General features: G+C 42.6%; 1 protein-coding gene across 1 annotated transcript in view; it reads right to left on the bottom strand.

The window, feature by feature from the left end:
* ST6GALNAC3 (ST6 N-acetylgalactosaminide alpha-2,6-sialyltransferase 3) overlaps positions 1-20,468 on the bottom strand; it is a 557,649-nt gene that overhangs the window by 474,359 nt on the left and 62,822 nt on the right. The window lies entirely within an intron of this gene.

The raw sequence follows: 20,468 nt of genomic DNA on the forward strand, positions 1-20,468 counted from the left end.
CCGCTTTGGGATATAGCTTGGTAGTTTCTTACAAAGCTAAATATAGTCTTACCATACAATCCAGCAATCACACTCTTAGACATTTACCCAACTAATCTGAGAACTATGACCACACAAAAACCTGCATGCGAATGTTACAGCAGCTTTATTCATACTTGCTAAAAACCGGAAGCAACCAAGATGTCCTTAAATAGGTGAATGCTTAAACAAACTGGGGTATGTCTCTACAATAGAAAATTATTCAGCAACATAAGGAAATGATCTATCAAGCCATGAAAACACACAGAGAGATCTTAAATGCTTATTGCTAAGTGAAAGAAGCCAGTCTGAAAAAGCTGTATCCTATATTATTACAATTATATGACATTCTGCAAAAGACAAAACTATAGACAGTTTTTTTTTAAATCTATGGTTTCCAGGGATGGAGGATGGTTAAATAGGTGAATAGATGAATTTTTAAGGTGGTATAGTTATTCTGTACATTACTGTAATGGTGGGTACATAATATTATGCATTTGTGAAAACTCATTGAAATTTACAGCACAAAGGGCAAACCTTATCATACATAAACTTTAAAAAAATCATTTAGGAGGTCAGGGTAATCCTAGAATTAAATGCAGAATATGACAGAGCAATCTGTGGTACAAATGTATGAACAACCCTCACTAAAGTGGACGGAAGAAAAAGGTGCTATTTCAGTGGCTTTGGAAATGTATGCAGTCTGTAAAACTAAAGGCAAAATAAACCGTACACAAGCACTGTACTCTAGTTGACGAGGCTATTTTCCATGGGGGTATGAGTTAACAATTTTGATACTGCTACACATGTATACTGGAATTGAACAACTAAATAAATGTGTGGCAGATGCTGGGAGCCAAGTTTATCATTTTTGGAGTAGGAGGCTACAGATAGGCAACGGGGAAGGCTAGAACAATCCACGTGATAATGGCTTAGAGCTGGAAACAAGTAACAGCTTAAGAGTTGGAAACATCAGTGTGAACTCATGTTTAGCATAATACAGATATCAGTGGTTACGTACAGATATGTTTTTAGATCAGTAGACAGGCATCTATAGATTGGTTCACATGCACATCCTTTCTTGCTGTCAGCTGAGAGCTTATAAAGCAGCAGCAACCAGAAGCACCAGCACACCTGGAGCCCAGACCCTGGCTTCTAATACCACCCTCCAATAAAAGGAGCCAGGGCTGGCCGGGCGCGGTGGCTCACGCCTATAATCCCAGCACTTTGGCGAGGCTAAGGCAGGCGGATCATGAGGTCAGGAGATCGAGACCATCTTGGCTAACATGGTGAAACCCCGTCTCTACTAAAAATACAAAAAATTAGCTGGGCGTGGCGGTGGGCGCCTGTAGTCCCAGCTACTCGGGAGGCTGAGGCAGGAGAATGGCGTGAACCCGGGAGGCGGAGCTTGCAGTCAGCAGAGATGGCGCCATTGCACTCCACCCTGGGTGACAGAGCGAGACTCCGTCTCAAAAAAAAAAAAAAAAAAAAAGGAGAAAGTGTGTGAACTGTGCTATATTCATAGTTTTTCTGCAAATCTAAAGCTGTTTGAAACAAGGTTGATTAAAACAACTAAAAATTACCCATGCCTAGCACATAGTAATTGTCTATAATTATTTGGCTGTAGTGAGGGTGGCAGTAGTACTCATGGTTCCAGGGGGCGGAGAGCAAGATTTGCTGAGTCCTTTATGTTCTTCCTGTGGGAATTTAGGTTCAAAGGCCCAGGAAATAAACCGTCACTGTGCTGGTCACCACCCAACAACCACTTCTAGACCCTGGACCAAGCACAGCACAGCCCAAGTAGCTTTATGCGAATTTGTAGGGAGGACGGCACTTCCCGATTCCCACAAATAAAGAGAAGGTCACCCTCACACACGCACATCCTCCAAGGCAAAAAAAAAAAAAAAGGTTGGTGGAAATGCAAATGCAAAGATTTCAATCAAGAGATGTTTTGTAATCAGAAGGAACTTCTAACCAAGGGTCAAGGAACTGACCTCACACAGTGGCCGCCAGATGACCTAAAAACCCAGAAGTCAGAATGGTGGGTTTTGTTAAATGGTAGCGCTCCCTGGTGTATTGAGCTGGTGAAATATGGCTTGTATTTCCCTTGCCTGCAGTCTTAAATCTTCCCTCAATAGGAAAATCTCCTGTCAGGCTGATCCACACTAACCATGGGCACTCCTGCTCACCCCAGAATGAGCAAGATCAGCCCAGGAGGTCGAGTCCTCATCTCCTGATCTCAACACAAGCATGCTACAGCCACACTGCAACCAGGTTAGGGACAAAGGCGAAGAGTAGCCTGGATGTACAGCATTACCAAGGCGGATGCTTCTGTGAGCGTCAAAAACCCTGGGTTACAATCACGTTTCACTAACGAAACACAAATAAGCAGCGGCTGTGCTTCATTTGCAACAGGCGTTTGCAGACATCAACATTGCCCACACTTGCTTGGGTTGGAGAATGTCTTTACATTCATAGCAAACCTTGAAAGTAGAAGCTGAGACACAAAGTAGCAGCTTAAATGCAGTGCTCTTCAGGGACTTCACTAAGAAACAACCTGAGTGTTCCCCAGTACGATTGCTTTAAGAGTGACGAGAGCGCCCTCTCGTGGGGGAGACAGGGCCCTGCATGCAGGGTGCAAACCTGTGCGGGCCAATGCACCGGCTACGGGTCAGCCTGGGTTGGATTCATGTGGTTGGTGCCTGCTCTGTTTTCTCCTCCTCATGATCTTGGTGGTGTTCCAAGAGAATTGTCCACCCACACAAGTATGAGAAAATTCCCGGGAGAAATGATTGGACTATGTTCAAGCCGACTGGGCCAGGTTGGGTTTCCTGTCTCTTCTGATCAGTCTGTGCCTGGGTTTGTAGCTCATTCTCATCACGGAAAACGTCCTCCCGACTACGGACCGCAGGACAGGCATCTCATCACTGTGAAGGAGCGCCAAGCCAACTCTTAAAGCCAGTGGGCAAGGGCAAGGTCTTCGAGAAGACACCAAAATGGAGAAAGATGCCCATTGCTGAGGGGCGCCCCTTTGGACAAACAGCAAAATGGGGCAGCCAAGAGCATCATTTCAGACAGAGAAAAACGAGAAGGGAAGGGGCTCAGAGGCATTGGCCTCATACAGAATACGACTAACTGTCCCGTGTCTAGGTCACCTCCTTAGGATACAAAAATAAGTCAAACAAAGCCATGGTTAGTGTTTTAAACAAAATATAGATATGTTTAAAACTTAGCAACACAGGACAAGTTATACCAACAGCAAAACACAGAAAAATTTGACGTGAAGGAGTAACAAGTGAGCCCCTCTGCCTGAATTCACGCCATGTTTTATTAAAGTGAACAAGGAATACGCGCACTTGAAATCCCCTCCCCAAATGGCTTTGTTAGCTGGACACAGCCACTCCATCTCAGGTGTAATTTTGCACACACAGGCAAATCTGGGGACAGCCCTCTGGGGGTGGGACATCTTCCCAGAGGCTCACAGGTACACTCTAGCCGCCGGTGGGTCTATAGGAGCCCTGGGGAAGAGAAGATGGAGTGTCTGGTTTAGATTAGGTTATTCTGGCAGCAAAAAGGAAAGGGCAGGGGAGGAGAACATTATCAGTGTCCTTCAAGAACGGGCAACTTCAGAGGGTATGCAAATAGCCAATAGCTGTAGGGAAAAAAATTCACAATAGCATTCAAAAAATGTAAATTAAATTAAGGATGTTACATCATTTTCCACCTATCAGAAGGGCAAAATGAAAAAGCATGACATATCTATTAGCGAATATCTGAGGAAAGAGACACCAGAAACCACTATTAAAAGGAGTAAAAATGGTCTTCCCACTTTTGGAGACCAGATGTATCCAATATCTTAAAAATGTGCATATCTTAAGGTCCGGTAATTCCTTTCTGGGAACTCTAATATAAGACTTGCACAACATTTTCCAATATGAATATCCCTTTTCTAAAGGTTTATGAATGACCACATTATAGAGCTTATGCTTTGGGCTTCAGGTAAATAAGAAAATAAAGACAGAATTCAACCACCAAAAGGCATCTAAGAATTGGGGGAAGTGTTGATGGAATCTCCAAACCTTTTCTCCACGTTCCCAGTGGATATGGTCTATGGCTGATCCCATGATGGGAAATCTCTGCCCAAAGGTCAAAATGGTGTTTTCAGCTAGTCTCACAAGTTCAGTCATACACTAGCACTTTATTTTCTATTTAAATGTTTACAGTTAAAATCGAAACTGTGGGGGCCTTTCCTTCTGCCAGGAGGCCATGGTCAACATCCTCAGTGTGTTTCGTCCTTGGCACCGCCTCCTTGGAAGCCCCGGGCTCAGCTCAAGTGCTTTCACTATGAACATTACCAAAGGCTCGTGGGCATTTCAGAATTTAAGAAAGAGCCCACCTTCACCTAGCACAAGACTTTGCAAATAATCCTGACCCTTTCATCAAAGTGGCTCCACAAGCATGTGGTGTGCAGAAGGCTGCCTGGGCAGTCTTTACCTCATCACCCACCTGACAGGACATGTTTAGAGCCTGCTTCTCTGTGATAAGATTTCCTCCGCATCTTAAATAACCTGGACAGCAACAAGCCAGTGTTAAGGTGATAGCTGTTAGTTTCTTCTAGAATGGATCAGCAGTGTCCTTGGAAAAGCAAAACGCTAGAAGCCCGGGTAAACCCTTACAACACGACAATGACAAAAAGACATGAATAATAAATGCCTTCGAAAATATGATCTTCCTAGGAGACTTTATTTACACAGTCAGCCATTCTTTTTCTTTTTCTCTGGCTCCCAAATAGGATTTAATCTTTTGACAATTTTTCACTCCAAGAAAGACTAAAGAGCCCATGGTGGGAAGGACAATATTGTTCCATGAATCACGTACAGTATGCCTCATAAGTCATCACAAGTTTGAATGTCTGCCTGGAGTAGCCAAGTGGAAAGAGCACTGCAGCAGGAGTCAGGAAGCCTGGATTCTCACCCACCTCTCAAGAACCGGCTCCTCCACAGCGGGCCTCTGTCATCTTTCTGAATTCCAGATACATTCTCTGTAGAGACAATGTCTAGACTCCCATCTAGGATCCCTCGGAAGGTGAATCTGGGATAGGACCTGCAGCGGAGCAATCAATGCCCCACCTGTTTTCCCTCAGCCTTCATTATAACAGTTCCCACAGGCCTGACTCCAACTGCTAGCCCCTGCACTTCCTTACCAGAGGTCCTCTGGCCAGCAGAACATCCCCTTTCAGGTGTGATCACTCAGAGGCACCTGTGCTGCACTCTTTCCCAGGCTTTCCCCAGTGGAACTGACTGGGCTCCAGTTGTCCACAGGGATGGCGAACTTGATAGGACATCCTTCGTTGGCTCCCTTCCTCCCCTTCTCTTTCCCCACTCCCCTTCCCAAGTTTCCTGGGATCATCTCCCACATAAACTATGTACACTGGAATTCTGCTTCTGTGGGAACCCAAACTAGGAGGGGTGATTTGTATGCCTTTCTACCAGGGACTAAACCTTTTTAAATGGCCTGGCCTTATATCTTTAAGCAATGCCTGTGATATAGAAAGTAGGCCATTTTCTCCAGGGCTGGCCGTAATGCAGACTTTTGAAAGTGACAAAGCCTGGTTTTAACATCAGCCCTGTCCCCACTGTTTGACCACAACATCTGAAGGTTCCTCCTGATTCCCAGTTCTGATGGATCCTCCTGATTCCCAGTGATTCTCACCTAGGAACCACCAATGAAGGAAGGGGGGCCCTAAACACAACTCCCCTCTTCCCCCTCAGAACCAAGGGACCACTGTTTCACTTTCTTGTTTCCCTATCAGTTTGTTACTTCACTCTTAGAAAGGGGCCCAAATGCTAAGCACGTCAGGTCGTGAAGCAGGCTGAGTGGAAGTTTTGGCTGATGATCTAGGACCCGACCACACCGTTTCAGAGCCCAAGTAGTTGAAATGTCAGAATTACAGCCTGGCTACGAAAACTGGTACAAAACAGCCAGCTCTACCAAGACCCAGACAATCCCTAGCTTGGCAGAAATAGGCTCGCCTGCAGCCAGTATCTCCTAGAAAAAGCCACCTTCTGGTTCCCAGTCCACATGCACACAGGCCACCATTAGACCACTGCAGGAGAAATCTCTGCACCTATATGAGGTGCTATAATTGTTGTCATCCAGATAAAACAGAGGTGTGAAGAAAGCGGGGAGTGTACACTGTTTATGACGCTCCCACGTCTAACAGCGTTTCACAGAATCCTACCACTGCACCAGCCACGCTCAGAGGGAATCTGGTAGACATTGTTCCACAGGAAATTAGAGCTACCCACAGAAAATCTGAAGTCACAAAGGGAAGGACGTGATGAAGGGAGAACATGATAAAACTTCAAAGAAATTCCAAGGCAGAAGATGTGGATGATCAACAGGAAAAAGGCAATTAGGAGGGAATTGAGTCTACCCAGAGGGAGACATAATGAAACCTAGCCCCATTCAGGGATTTCACATCTTCGAAAGAACAGTGAACCTGATCCATCCCTACTGGCTTTACTTGACACCATTAAGGGAGAGAATGAATAAGAACACACGAGAAAAGGTTAAAGAGGAAAGTTGACGTCAACTTGAATGAAGCCTGCCTTTCACACCAAAGCACTCAATGTAAAAGCCAGCCCACCAGGGTAGTGACGGGTGAAGATGCCCTTACCAGAAACAGAAAGAGGCTCTTAGATGGGGGTTGAAAAAACAGGGGGAGGTAGGATCTGCAGTGCTGTAAGATATTAGAGACAGTCTAGGTTTGCTTTCTCATCCTGAGGAGAAGGAAATGCAGCCCAGAAATGTGTAGTGTCTGCCTGAGTCACACGGCAGCATGCCAAAGAGCTGAGTCCCCATTCTCCCCAGCAGAGCTCTTTCCACAACCATGTCCCTCCTAGGAAGAATCAACCAGGTGAGCTCTGGCTCTAAGGAGGTCCCCTGTATTTAAGAATCTCCTCATATCATTCAGGAAACATCTAGCAACGTGAAAAACGACTCCTAGAACATTATGACCCAGCAATCCCACCTCTGGGTACATATCCAAAGGAATGAAATCAGTATCTCAAAGAGATATCCGTAGCCCTGTGGTCATCACATCACTCTCCACAAAAGCCAAGATATGGAAACAACCTAGATATCCATGGACTAATGAATGAATAAAGAAATATGAATACACAATGTGATATAAATACACAATGGAATATTACTTAACCTTAAAGAAGGAAATCCTGTCATTTGCACCAACATGGATGAACCTGGAGGGATAGCTATGTGAGCTGATAGATACATTAATTGCTTTGATTGTGGTAATCATTTCATAATGCATATATATATATATAAAAACATCATGTTGTACACCAGAAATACATATAATTTTTATTCATCAGTTATGCCTCAATAAAGCTGGTGGGGCGGGGGAGTGGGGGGTATCCTAAAGCCCTTCCTTTGCTTATAGGTCTGCTTATAGATGAATAGGGGATGCTAGGCTCCCCAGGAATATACTCTTTCCCACTGCACTACAGAGAGTAACCTCATGTTTGAGCCTTCTCTTCTAATATCTAGACGTGGAAGATAGACCAACCATGAGTAATTCTTCACTATACATGGCTGAATAGCTTGTTAAGGAAAAACCCCGCATGTCTGTCTATCAAACAAAAATGATTTGACCATATGCAGCAGGCACAAAAAGATTTAAAAGGTTGAGAACCTAGGTCCCATAAGCCAGAAAAGTAAGCAGCATCATTAGCAAATATTCATCATAGAGAGACTGATGACCAAGTGCCATACACTGTGCTCCAAGCTTTACATGAATTATCTGACCTTATTTGCAAGAATATGATGAGGCAAGCATTGTTATTCCCATTTGATAGACAAAGAAACTGAGGATCAGCAAAGGGTGTTGACTGAACTATGGTTATGCAATGAGTAAATAGGAGAATCCAAGGATGAAACACAAGTCTGCATGATTCTATGCCTTCGCTACTTCTGTCTCCCAAATAAATACAATTTTCACTCATTTAGTTAATCCTTAACTTAGAAAAGAACAAGTTTCAGGTGGTGATACATGAATACATGGGAAAGCTGTATTAGAATGGGCCTGGGGATTTGGGTGAGTTTTTGAAAGACAGACAAGTTACTGCCTGGCCTCCACTGAGGCCCCTGAGGACAGAAGACAGGCCGTGGAAGGAAGAGATGTGGTCAGATGGAAAGCTAGTGTCAGCAGCCTTCATACGTACATGAGGTCTGTACTTTGCAAAAAAAAAGAAAAGCATTGCAATGTTCCAGCAAAAGTTTATCCATTGTGGTAAGTATCCAAACTCTCTTGGAGGGAAGGGAGAGGAAGCAAATAATAAAGAAAAATAAATAAAGATATCCAAAGGAAAACCAAACATATTTGCCCTAAATTGGGCAAACTATTTGCCCAAGAGGGGAAATGTAGATGAAACATGAACATGAAAGCCCAAAAAGAAAAGAAAATATAGCCCCTGAAACCTTCCTATATCTGAATTCGTAGAACATTCTCTCCTACTGGGATGAGCAGTTGAAATTTTTATAATAGAGCTTTGTTATATATCAAAGAAATGCCTTTTAGGAAAAAAGAAACTTTGGGGAAATAAAAATTCTCATTAATAGCCCCTTGAGGATATCAAGCATTCATCTTAAGGGCTCAACTGAGGAAATAGATGCATCAAGCAGTCCCCATGGTACAGACTCGGGCACACATGGGGGTTACTTTCCTGGAAGCACAATGTTGGTTTTGTTCTATTCATTATGAATTTACTGAGCATATTCCACAGTGATGTAAGAGGCAAACATGAATACCCCATTATCCTTTTTCAGCTTAAAAGTAACTCTACTACAAGGCAGAATGTAACTGACTGGTAAAACAGGTATAAACAACAACATTCCAAAGACAGGGACCCATAGAAAGAGAGAAGGGTCACGATTACAGAAGTCTCCTTGGAAGAAATGCTACTTAGAGAGTTAGGCTCTGAGGGGTGAAGAGAGATGATGACAGATGAGATTGAGGGCTAAAAGAGAGTGAAAAAAAAGGCAAGGGAAGAGTAGGGAATAAAGACGAAGTACAGGCCGGAGGTAAAACTGAGGATGCGCCCTCATTCATTCCGCCTGTATTGCAAACACGTGCTGAGCACCTGCCATTTGCTGGACGCTGTTGTAGGTGCTTGGGACACAGTATGAACAAACAAATATCCGAGTCTCATGGAGCTTACGTTCTAGTTGAGGTAAAATAGACGACAAACAAAATATGTAAGTAAACAGTATCATATATTGGGAGGGGTAAAGTTCACCCTCATAAAGAAAAACCAAGCATGGAGAAGAATGTCAAATGCTGGGGAAGGGGGAAGATTGATTGCAAGTTGGTTGGTCCAAGAACACACACGGTCTTGCATATCAGGTTAAGGTATCTGCACTTGATTTCATAGACAACCAAAGAGCCAAAATGTTGTAAAAGCCTTAGCAGTAAAAGTGAGTGATCAGGCCAGGAGGAGTGGATCACACCTGTAATCCCAGTACTTTGGCAGGCCGAGGTAGTTGGATCACCTGAGGTCAGGAGTTCGAGACCAGCCTGGCCAACATGGTGAAACCCCATCTGTACTAAAAATACAAAACTTAGCCTGGCATGGTGGCAGGTGCGTGTAATCCCAGCTACTTGGGAGGCTGAGGCAGAAGAATCACTTGAACCCGGAGGCAGAGGTTGCAGTGGGCCAAGATAGTACCATTGTACTCCTGCTTGGGTGACAGAGCAAGACTAGTCTCAAAAAAAAAAAAAAAAAAAAAAAAAAGCGAGGAGCGATCAGTAGAAGTAGAAGTTAGCTAATGTTGGTAGTGTTTAATTTAGATTGTATTTGAGGATGTGACACGTGCAGTAGCACATGGAGTCATTAGACATAGCATGAGATAGAGAGAAGCATGTAGGAGAGATATCAAAGTACATTTCATCAAACACTGGTCTTCCTAGATACTTCCAAAGAAGGTTCTACAGGGAAATAAATTCGGAAATGAGAAAACCACCCAACCCCCTCCTGGCAGCATACTAAAAGTTCTAATTTGTCCTGAGGCTAAACCAACAAACAAAATGATATTTAACTGTCTAAATTAATATTTTATACTTTGTCTTGACCAATTTTTTTTAGAGATGACGGGGGTAGAACCCCTATTAAAACCTGGCAGGACTAACTTTATGAAATGCTGAACAAGAGGGAAAGAGCTAAAATCCTGTAAATTGGGAAAAGACGATGGATTTGGGAGAGAGAAAAGAAACTGAACGACAGGCTCTGCAAGCACTTGACTGGGAGTGTGGACAGGAGTGTGAGGGAGAAAAGGAGGAGGAGGGGAGGAGCCGTCAAAGTCACAGAGGACACGAGCATGCCAAGGTGTCACTAACAGAATCTTCTAGAACATCTCAATCAAAAGTTGAGCCAGTTTCAGGGAAAGTGCAGTGAATGCTAACTCACTCCTTCTGAATGCCTCCCATCTGACATCAATGAAAACAAGAAATTTAAAAAGGGATAATCTTCCTTTTATAAAGAGAGAGAAGTTAAGGCTTTAGACAGACACCACCCTGGATCACCCCTGCAATCAATCCTGAAGGGATAGAGAAGGACAGGAATTTTGAAGAAGCAAGAAAAGGAGAAATTGTTGTTTAGAATTAAGCCTTGTTTAATCAGTCTGGGAATGTAAAGAACAGCTTAAATCATTAATCTTGAAAAGCACGTCTCGTCCACTCATACAGACATATATAATTCAGGCACCTTTTCTCCTTGGCTGCTTAGCAGGTTGTCTATATTTATTAAATTCCCTTTACTACTTTTAGATGGTCATACGTTTTCAAAAGCAAGACCTAATAAGCCATTTGTGTTTATTTGCCAAGCTATCTTAAGTACAGGTCCAGATTATAAATGTTACCTGCTAATCAGAGAGCAAATTTTTAAATTAATCACTTGTATATCCACATTAAAAGAAAAAGAAACTTAGAAAAACACATAAATTTCTTTTGTGATCCCACTATTCAGGAAAATCCACTGAAAAAGCAGAAGATGACTTATCTGTGTTAAAATTTTAAAGCCCCTATTAAACTGTCATGTAAATTCTTATTTATCTAATTTTTAAACACATATAGAATTTACTCTCTATCTCATAAATGTCTCAATTCTGTGATGTCATTACAACAGCATTAATGCAGATATATTGACTTAAACAGCCATGCAGTCCTGAATCAGAAGTGAGTTTTAAGCCACTAATTATTTTCCTAATTGAAAAAGAACAACACATCTGAATAACATTTTGGCCCAGAGGTATTCAACAGGCTGGTGCTTCTCAAAGAGTAACATGCATGATATACAGGAACCTTGTCAAGATTCAGATTTTGAGTCAGTGGTTCTAAGGTAGAGTCTGAGACTCCACATGTCCAATAAGCTCCCTGGTGATGCCCAGGCTGCTGGTACGTGTCCCGTACTTTGAGTTGAAAGGCAATAGATCATCCTTCCAGGGTTTGAGGAGGGGCAGCGGGGTTGGATGAAATAGGCTGGGTGAAAAGGACTGAGTTGGTTTTTTAGCTTGCCCAGTGTGATTCCTGCTGGACTCTCTGGAAAGCATTGCTGTGCCTTTGGTCTAGAAAGACGTGAAAGTTCAAGGTCTAAAGTCATATGTGCAAAATGTGGTAGAACAAATGTTAAGGAGAAACATGAAACTGTAATAACAGTGTGAGGTTTGGTGACAGGCTCTCTACTCTGAGCAGCTAAAAATAATAAAGAGAATTCTTAGACAAGCCTAGGTTGAGGTTCAGGATTTGGATTTGTTTATAAATGTCTGGCTGATTCTTGAGACAAGGCAAGTTCTGAACAAGCTACTTTAAGATAAGCATTATTATTTTCAGTAAAGGAATGAGAAACTCAGAAGATGCCCGAGGCCACTAAACTCATAACAGAGTGAAGATACAAACCCAGGAGGTCTCCTGACTCCAATAAAGGAGGCCCTCTCCTCTAAATTGCACAGTTTGTCAAGGTGCTCCCCAAAGCAGTCGGTAACCAATGTTTGAGAAATTCGTAGAAGCTATGAGGCTTCAGGAAATAATTGTCATCTATGTCAACTTTTCAAGAAAAGAAGATACCAGGAACTATAGACTAGTTTCCTTCACAGAATCATCGGGGGAGGTGGGGAGAGTATTGTATTTATTAAAAGAAGTGGTGAGTGCATTAGAAGCTAGCACGGGCTCACCGCCCATCTCCCCTCCTAGGTGACGCCAAGGCAGGGGGAATCCTTCCGTGTCTGTTTTCTTCAGCGTTGATTGTAAGCTCTCAAAGCAGTGGCTGTTCCATGATAGGCACTTAAATATTTGTTGAATGACTGAACAAGTGAATGAACAAGAAACAGGCTGACACACTCCAATATTTGTCAAGCTCAACTAGAGGCCAGGCACTATGGATACAAAATCAAATAAGATGTAGTCCCTGAGTAGAAGTGGTTAGGTCCGCTTTCTTAACTGTTAGTTTGGAAAGAAATTTATGATTTCTTGGTTATGTGGCATTTGATGTTCTGGTTGCCCTTTCCTCCATCCTCTTTCCTCGGCCTCAGAGTGAGGATTACTGACCAAGCTCCTTGACCTTTCTCCTCTTTCCATTGTGGCCAAGCAGCACTCTTTCCCATCTTCTCATTCTGTGTCAGAAACCTCCTGCTATTCCTGAGCCCATGCTGCTCCTGAAGTTTCTTAGTGATGAAGGGGGAAAATATGGGCCCTAGAGTTTGAGAGACCTGGTTCATTTACTGAGCATTTCCACAGGCTAGATGATGCTTCAAGCTCTTTACACATATCCACTCATGTACTGCTAACAATGATATGGGAGGTGACATTACACTATCTCACAGATAAGAAGACTGAGGCCAGAAAGGCTATCAACTGGCCCAAGGCTGGCCAGCTAGGAAGTGGTCCAGTGGGCTTAAGACCCCAGCAGTCCTGCACTAGAGCCCACTCTTCACCATAACTCCAAGCCCCCTCTCAATAGTGAGGCTTCAATAAGTCACAGCCCTTATCGTATTTTCAGATCCACAGTCTTCTTCTCAAGCACATGAGAAATGCCTTATCCTGGGGCACAGTGACCCCATCTGCTTGGTGTGATACTGCTATTCGATAACAATTTTTCTTCCCAAAACTTTTTGATGTCAGCATGGGCGTGGGCTGGAGAGTAATGTATTGAATTGTTTGGAAAATATTTATGGAATGTGTAGATGCAAGAAAAACAACAACATCACTTTGGTATTATATTCCAAGAGAATTTGATTTTTCAAATGTTTTAAGTCCTCTTCCAGGATATAACCTTTTATCAAAGGGGGCCACTTGAAGAAAAATGGGGGCTGTAAGCTTGTCTACACTGTCATGTTCTCACACTTCCATTTCAAATATACACACACACCGATGGACACACACACACACACACACACCCCCCGACTTGGTAAGAAGTCCAAAGTTGGTCCTGGGAGAGTACTTTTGCAATCACCTAATAAGGCTTTGACAAATGAGTTTGCTAATAGGACTGCCAAATGACTGGTGAGGAATGGCATGTTCTATAGGCACTGTAAAAATTCTCTTTCCTTTAAAGACAGAAGACAAGTTAGTGGCAAGGACATTGCTTTTTAAATAAATCCAAAGTTAGTTTTCAACCCTTTACTGCCAAGATCCATTTCATTAAGTACAAAAATAGGTTCCTTCCCACAGCCCAAAAGCCTTCCATAAAAGTAAACAGGGTAAATTCAATTTTCCTAAAAACTTGTTTAAAAAAATCACTATAGTGCTGTCTTAGGCATCTAATTTCCTTGTGATAAGAAAGTAATCCCTCCTTTGCCCTCTCCCGGTTCTGGCTGTGGGCCAACACTTTCCAGCAGAATAAAGTCAAAGAAATAAAAGACATAAAAGATACGGTGTGCCCAGATCTAATCCTCCATGTGAATTGACCCAGTGTGGCTCACAGCAATGTGATCCAGAAGCAGATGCAAAATTTAAAAGAAAAAAAAAAAAAGACAGGGAAGAGGGGCCTCTACCAGCAAGTTCTGCCTATTGCACTCTCCAGATAATCACAGCTGGCCACTCCTCACTGCTGAAAAGGTCCAAACAGGATTCTTCAATGTCTTTAGAATGGCTAGAGTTCTCTAATATGGTGATTAAGGTCTTTCCCAGTTTTTATTCCCACTTACGCAACTCGTGATGGCAAAGATGACTGTCTTCCCATCTTTCTCTAGCAGCAGATCCTTCCTCCCTGCCCAGTCAGGTGCCACACTGTGGTCCCTTCACCCTGAGAGTGTCCTGCATACCTTCACACCTATCATGAAAAGGAGGCTACCTTTCCTCCTCTTCCCCTGGTTGGTGCTGAGAGTGGAAAATTAGCTATGACTATGTAGGTGTAGACAACACCCTAGGACATGATGGAGCATGAAGACAAGAGAAGAATGGGTCCCCGGGAGACACAGTGGAGCAGACAAATACCCTTTTGTAGATGCCAGGCCACATCTACTCTGTTATGTGAAAGAGAAACCCACTTCTATTTGATTTAAGCCACGGATGTTTTAAACCTCTTTATTCTAACAGCTTAGCCTCTTCCTTAAGAGGCTAATTCACTCATCCTTGACTCCTGTCCTAACAAAGATGGAATTTCTCCACCTGTCTCCGCATTCCCTCCCATCTCCACACCTTTGCTTTCAGGGGTAGCTTCCCCTTACTGGGATGTCATCTTCCTCACTAAATGCTCCATCCCCCAAGGCCCGGGATGGAGGGGTCTCTTTCCTCCTCTCTAAAGAATCCTCCACTAACTGATCCCTTTGCCTTGGAGATTCTGTTGCCCTTTCCATCTGAAGCTTTAGCACTTGATCAGGTGCCAATGAGCACAGGACTTTGTCTTGCGAGTATATTCCTTCCTGTCTTTGCGTGTATATTGAAACCTAAACCAAAGCAGAGGTCTTGGTTGAATCTCAACTCTAGTGCAGTGTGGAAACGGGTGGCTTGCAGAGCCTCTCCTTATCCTTACATAATGGTTGTCATGAGGAGACTGAAGTCCATGCTAAGGTGCTCTTATAATGAAGATGCTACATCCATTTTGCTTGTTCTTTTCATTTCCAGATGGGAGGGGATGTATGTGTTATTTTCCCAAAAACTTTGTTATAAATCCTGGCTGAAAATAGGGGTTTTAATGAATGCTTTAAATGGCAAAAATCCATCTGTACACGCTTTTTCTGCTATAAGTAAACATGTTGATGATCCATGGAAAAGGCAAGCTTTAGTTTTTCACTTTTTTTAAAAAACTACATGCTATCTTTTGTTGGATGCTGACTCCCCTCCTCTGACATGAACTCTCTAAGAGTTCAAATGACTTAAGCACACTTACTGGGGAGGACCTAGGAGGTGTGGTTTGCTTCAGGGTTTGGCTGGAAGAATGTTAGACTCTCTTAAGTCTAGCATGCCACTGCTGGGGCCACTTCTTAGCCTGACCCAGGGAAGATGCATATGTAAACTGACTTATTTTCTGGGCTACAGACAAGAGAAACCCTCTCTTTTCTGGAAATGGAGATTGTTCTTAGAACTTATCTCCACAGCAAAATTCTCTAGCCATGAAAGGTGTTGCAACTCAGCATTATGAAATAAACCATGCTGGCCAATAAAAATATCCATTGGACCTATCACAAAGGGGACTGGTAAGCATCCTGGTGCCAGTTCAGTAGATGGGCTGCCAGGGACATCCCAGCATGGGGCATGGAAACCAAGTCTCCAGGCTACTAAAAATGCCCTCCGTCTATTCTTTCTTTCATCCAAATGAACCCAAGACATTAATTATTTCAAGAAACATTTACTGAATACCTACCATAGGCAAGTCCCTAAGTACACAATCAGAAAAAAGCCTGGGCACAGTGGATCATGCCTATAATCCCAGCACTTTGGAAGGCTGGGTGGGAGGATTACGTGAAGCCAGGAGTTTGAGACCACCCTGGCAACTTACCTCTCTACCAAAACAATAAAAACTAAAAAATTGAAATTTAGCTGGGCATGGTGATGCAGCATGCCTGTAGTCTCAGCCACTTGGGAGGCTGGTGTGGTAGGATCCCTTGACCCAGGAGTCCAAGGAGCTGTGATTGCACGACTGCACTCCAGTTTGGAAAACAGAGAGAGAACCTGTCTAAAAAAGAAGGAAGGAAGGCAGGAAGGCAGGAAGGCAGGAAGGCAGGAAGGCAGGAAGGCAGGAAGGCAGGAAGGCAGGAAGGCAGGAAGGAAGGAAGGAAGGAAGGAAGGAAGGAAGGAAGGAAGGAAGGAAGGAAGACAGAGCCTCTTTGAGGATTTTACTGTTCTGTGGGAGAGGCAGAAATAAACAGGCAATTTCAATATAATCTGATAAACAATCTGCCAGAGGAAGTACAGGGATCAGTGGGAGTCCACAAAGAGGAAGACAGAAGGCAAGCAGAGTAAGCAGGGACCATGTGACCAGCAGGGGCAGCAAGGAACAACCTAACCCCCATCAGGCTCCAGGTAGCTTTGGAGCCACACATTTTCCTGCCCCTTACCTGGCAAAAGAATGGCCTTCCTTCCTCCAGAGGCACTGCAAGGGCAGCCAAAAATAAAAGGGGCTTGAATCACCCGCAGTGTTAATGAAATACCTTGTAAATGTCTAACAGGCAGAATGCAAAACATCTCTCTGCTCAAGAGATCTTGATATCTATTTCCACAGAGCATCGGATTAATCTCTTTCACCATCAAAATCAATAAGAGCTGAGAGTAGAGACAGGCAGAGGAAGCATCCGCTTCTGCAGTCAGGAAACCAAAATTAGACCAATTATATTGTTCCAGAACCTAGATTTCATGGTGAGAGGCACTATATGAATCAACCAGTGATTGATAGATACATCTAAATGAGCTTTTGACAAAGCAGTGAGGAAGTAAAGAGATTCTGTCGTTTTGGCATTAGGATTGAATGTATTCCTCCTCAAGACAGGTGAGGATTCAGAGCTTATTCATGTGTTATCCCCATCCTATTCCACTTTGAACTTCCTCAGTCACTGGAAAAGAGACATGCATAGAATTTTAGAGTTAGAATCTGAAAGATCATCATTGCACAGGTGAGAAATTTGAGGCTCAGAGAACATAAGTGACTTGCCCGGCTGATTAGGGTCAAAACCAGAACTAGAAACCAGGCCCTGGACTCTTAGTTGAGTGCTTGTTTCACTCATCTGCTCTGAGCCCAGAAACCTGGCACTAGCCAAGAACTTCTTCGGGAAAGATTATGGTTTCCTCCGAGACTTTTTTCCTTTAATATCTCTCCCTCTCTCTGAGAATCTATGTCACCCAGACACAGGGATCAGGACAAAAGCTATACCAGTTTAAAAGCTTTCAGCTTGGCTTCCTATAGGGATAAAGGTCAAGGAGCAAATCCACAAAGAGAGAAAAAGAAGCCACTGTCACCAAATGAGCATTTCTTCCCAAGAAACAATCCATGTACAAGTGTGTGTGTGTGTTTCTATGTGTGTATGTGTTTCTATATGTGTATGTTTATATGTGTATATGTTTATATGTATATTTATAAGAGCATGTGAGTGCTATAGGTATACACATGTATGTATGAGTTGTGAATGTGTGTGGGTATCGGGCCCTTTGTGTGAATTTGTGTGCTTCCGTGTACATATATGTGTGCTTATGTTTGTGTGATTGTGTGTGTATGTGTAGGTGCATAGATTTTTTAAAACTCTTTCTTATATTCACAGGGGTAAAAAAGGGGAAAATGAGATCTTTGCAAACTGTTTTTGGCTACCATTACAAAGCTATGCATCTATCCCACTGGAGAGTTTACTATGGGTCCTCTTACCTGGAAGTCCTTTGCGTTGTCTGGTAGATGGAAAAAGGTACTGTACTGAAATTCTAAAGAACAAATAGAAGCCAGAAGAAACATACAAGAAGATCTGATATGTCAAGTAGACATTTTAGAGAAAAATTATACAAATACTTGCTAACCAGGCAGTGACATTCTATTTGGAAGGCTGTTGGAATTTGCATAGAATGACCCATTTTAGGGAGGTGCTGGGAAGAGCATGGGAATTGCAGTGATGCAGAGTACAAGGGTCCAAGGGTCAGGTTCTGGTCCTGTGGTGAGTGCATCCTCCTAAATATTTGTCTTGAATCATGCCTTTGTTTAAATTTCCTGGTTTTTCTCAATTTCACCATGAGTAGGCTGGCAATTTCAATATTTTCCTCAGGAAGAACCCCGCCCTATGTTCTCAAAGAAAAAAACTTTCAAGGAAATACATCATACTGTGTTCTGTCACTTCACAAAAGCACTAAGGGTTCAGTGACCCTGTCTTTCTAAAGGACCAGATGTCTCCCCTCCATAAGCCCTTCTGAAAATGATTTTACCTATTTTCATGTTTAACAAAAAATGAAATATTTTCAACCAGTACTTTTTGACATTCAGAGACTTCAGAATGTAGTCTTCTTCACTAGACTGTTAGGTCTTTGAGAACAAAAATGAAGTATTGTATCTCCATATCCTGAGGACATGTCATGATGCACAGCATATCTTTAAGAAAATATAGGTACCAATTAATGTGTGTCTGAACATAGAGTAAAGTTTTACCACAACAGAATGAAGGTTTGTTGTTGAAGTTATGCAATAGTAGTTACAGTGAGGTTTCCAAGTCACTTGAGCTATGCCAGTGGTTTAACCAGGAGTGTTTGCGTCAGAGATGGCTTCCCCGGGGCAACAGTGAATTCAGAGCCAAAAATGGCTGAAATCAAGAAATTCATGTTCATATAGATATTTTCTGCTAAACTGGACAAATGTTTTGGCTTTGGGTAAGTGATAGAATCTCTCGGAAGGGTTTCTACCCTGGAGAATCACTGTCTTACAGCCCCTAGCAATAAATACAAACTAGCTCCCTTACAGGGACATGACTACAACTTATAGAGAAGACAAACCAGTAACATGTTTTACTCATATACTGAAGAATACACATAAAGACTAAGGATTATTAAATCAAAATCTCCTTGGAGTTCATGAGGGTAGGTGGGAGGAAGATTCTCTACTGGAAATTACTTTGAACAAAATGTCCTGATCTTTCATTGCATTTGTTTCTATCCCATCTCTATATATTTTGTGCTTCTTGACCACCATCCCTTGGATCACCTGCCTCCAAGAAATGTGTTTCCACAACAAACTGACTGTGCAGAATGTCTACTTAGGGCAAATTAAAGACAGTCTTCTCATCTACATGCAACTGGCCACTTCAATCCTAGAAATCCCCAACATCAGGTCCATAGCACGGCTAATAGCTGAGGGTGCTGAAAATCGGGGCAAGAATATCTGCAAACACTCAGGTGTCCCAGACAGATACAATATAATAGGAAGAACCAACCTCACATAGATTTTTGACAGTCATTTAGCCTAGTAGTTGCCTCCTCTCTGAAAACACAGGCAGTGTGGCAGAGTAGGGGACAGTAAAGTGACTTAAAACAACACAGACTCCCAGGCAGGCAGACCTTGTTTTCAATTCCTCCTCTTACTTCCTGGCTCTGTAATCTTGACCAGATTACTAAACCAATCTGAGTTTTGGCTTTTAAGACTGAGACAAAAGTATCAACTTCATAAGCCACTGTAAAGACTAAATGAGATGTTTTTCAGGCACCTAGGATTGACTGACATTGGATGAATGATGTTAGCATCATTACTGGGATTTGTATGAGAACTGCCATTTCTGAGGCCTATAAATTTGACAAACTTTACCAAAAAAAATTGTCATCAAGGAGTTAGTGATAAAGGCTGCAAATCTAAATCATTCTAAGGGAGTGAAAATAAAAGAGAAATTACTTCCCAAATACTTTAAACCTTCTTTAAGCAATAATCAGTTTCCCAGAATTGCCATGCACTAGAGATGCCATATGATTTCGGGGTCAAATGCCTCCCCAGTTCTGATATTTAACCAACTGTGAAAGCTATTTATTACTAGGCATCTTCTTGGCTTTGCTCATCTAAAAGGAATGGTTTATGCACACACACACACAGGCGCGCGCACGCACACACACACACACACATTTCGTTGAACAGTACTCTTAGGAATTTTTTTTTCTCCTGTGAAAACCAAGTAGTATAAAATTACCTTAGGGATCTCTACTTAGAATCACAGAAGACACCACTTAATTAGATTAAAATTGAGTTTGTCAAAGATGACTAGATGATATATTACAGATTGCAAATTTAGCACTAATATCAAAACCCTCACACATCAGCAGGTCCTATAAATGCATTTATTTGTAAGCTGTACATCAAGGAACAAAGAGACCATTGACAACAAAGCTATTTTGTAGAACATTTGCCTCCCGACAGAAATAAATGCATTTAAAACAGCTGTTGACCAGGTTCCTGCCATTTAGTAAACCCGTTGAATTTGGTTTCTGGAAG

This window comes from Chlorocebus sabaeus, chromosome 20, assembly GCF_047675955.1.
Source record: "Chlorocebus sabaeus isolate Y175 chromosome 20, mChlSab1.0.hap1, whole genome shotgun sequence".
NCBI lineage: Eukaryota > Metazoa > Chordata > Mammalia > Primates > Cercopithecidae > Chlorocebus > Chlorocebus sabaeus.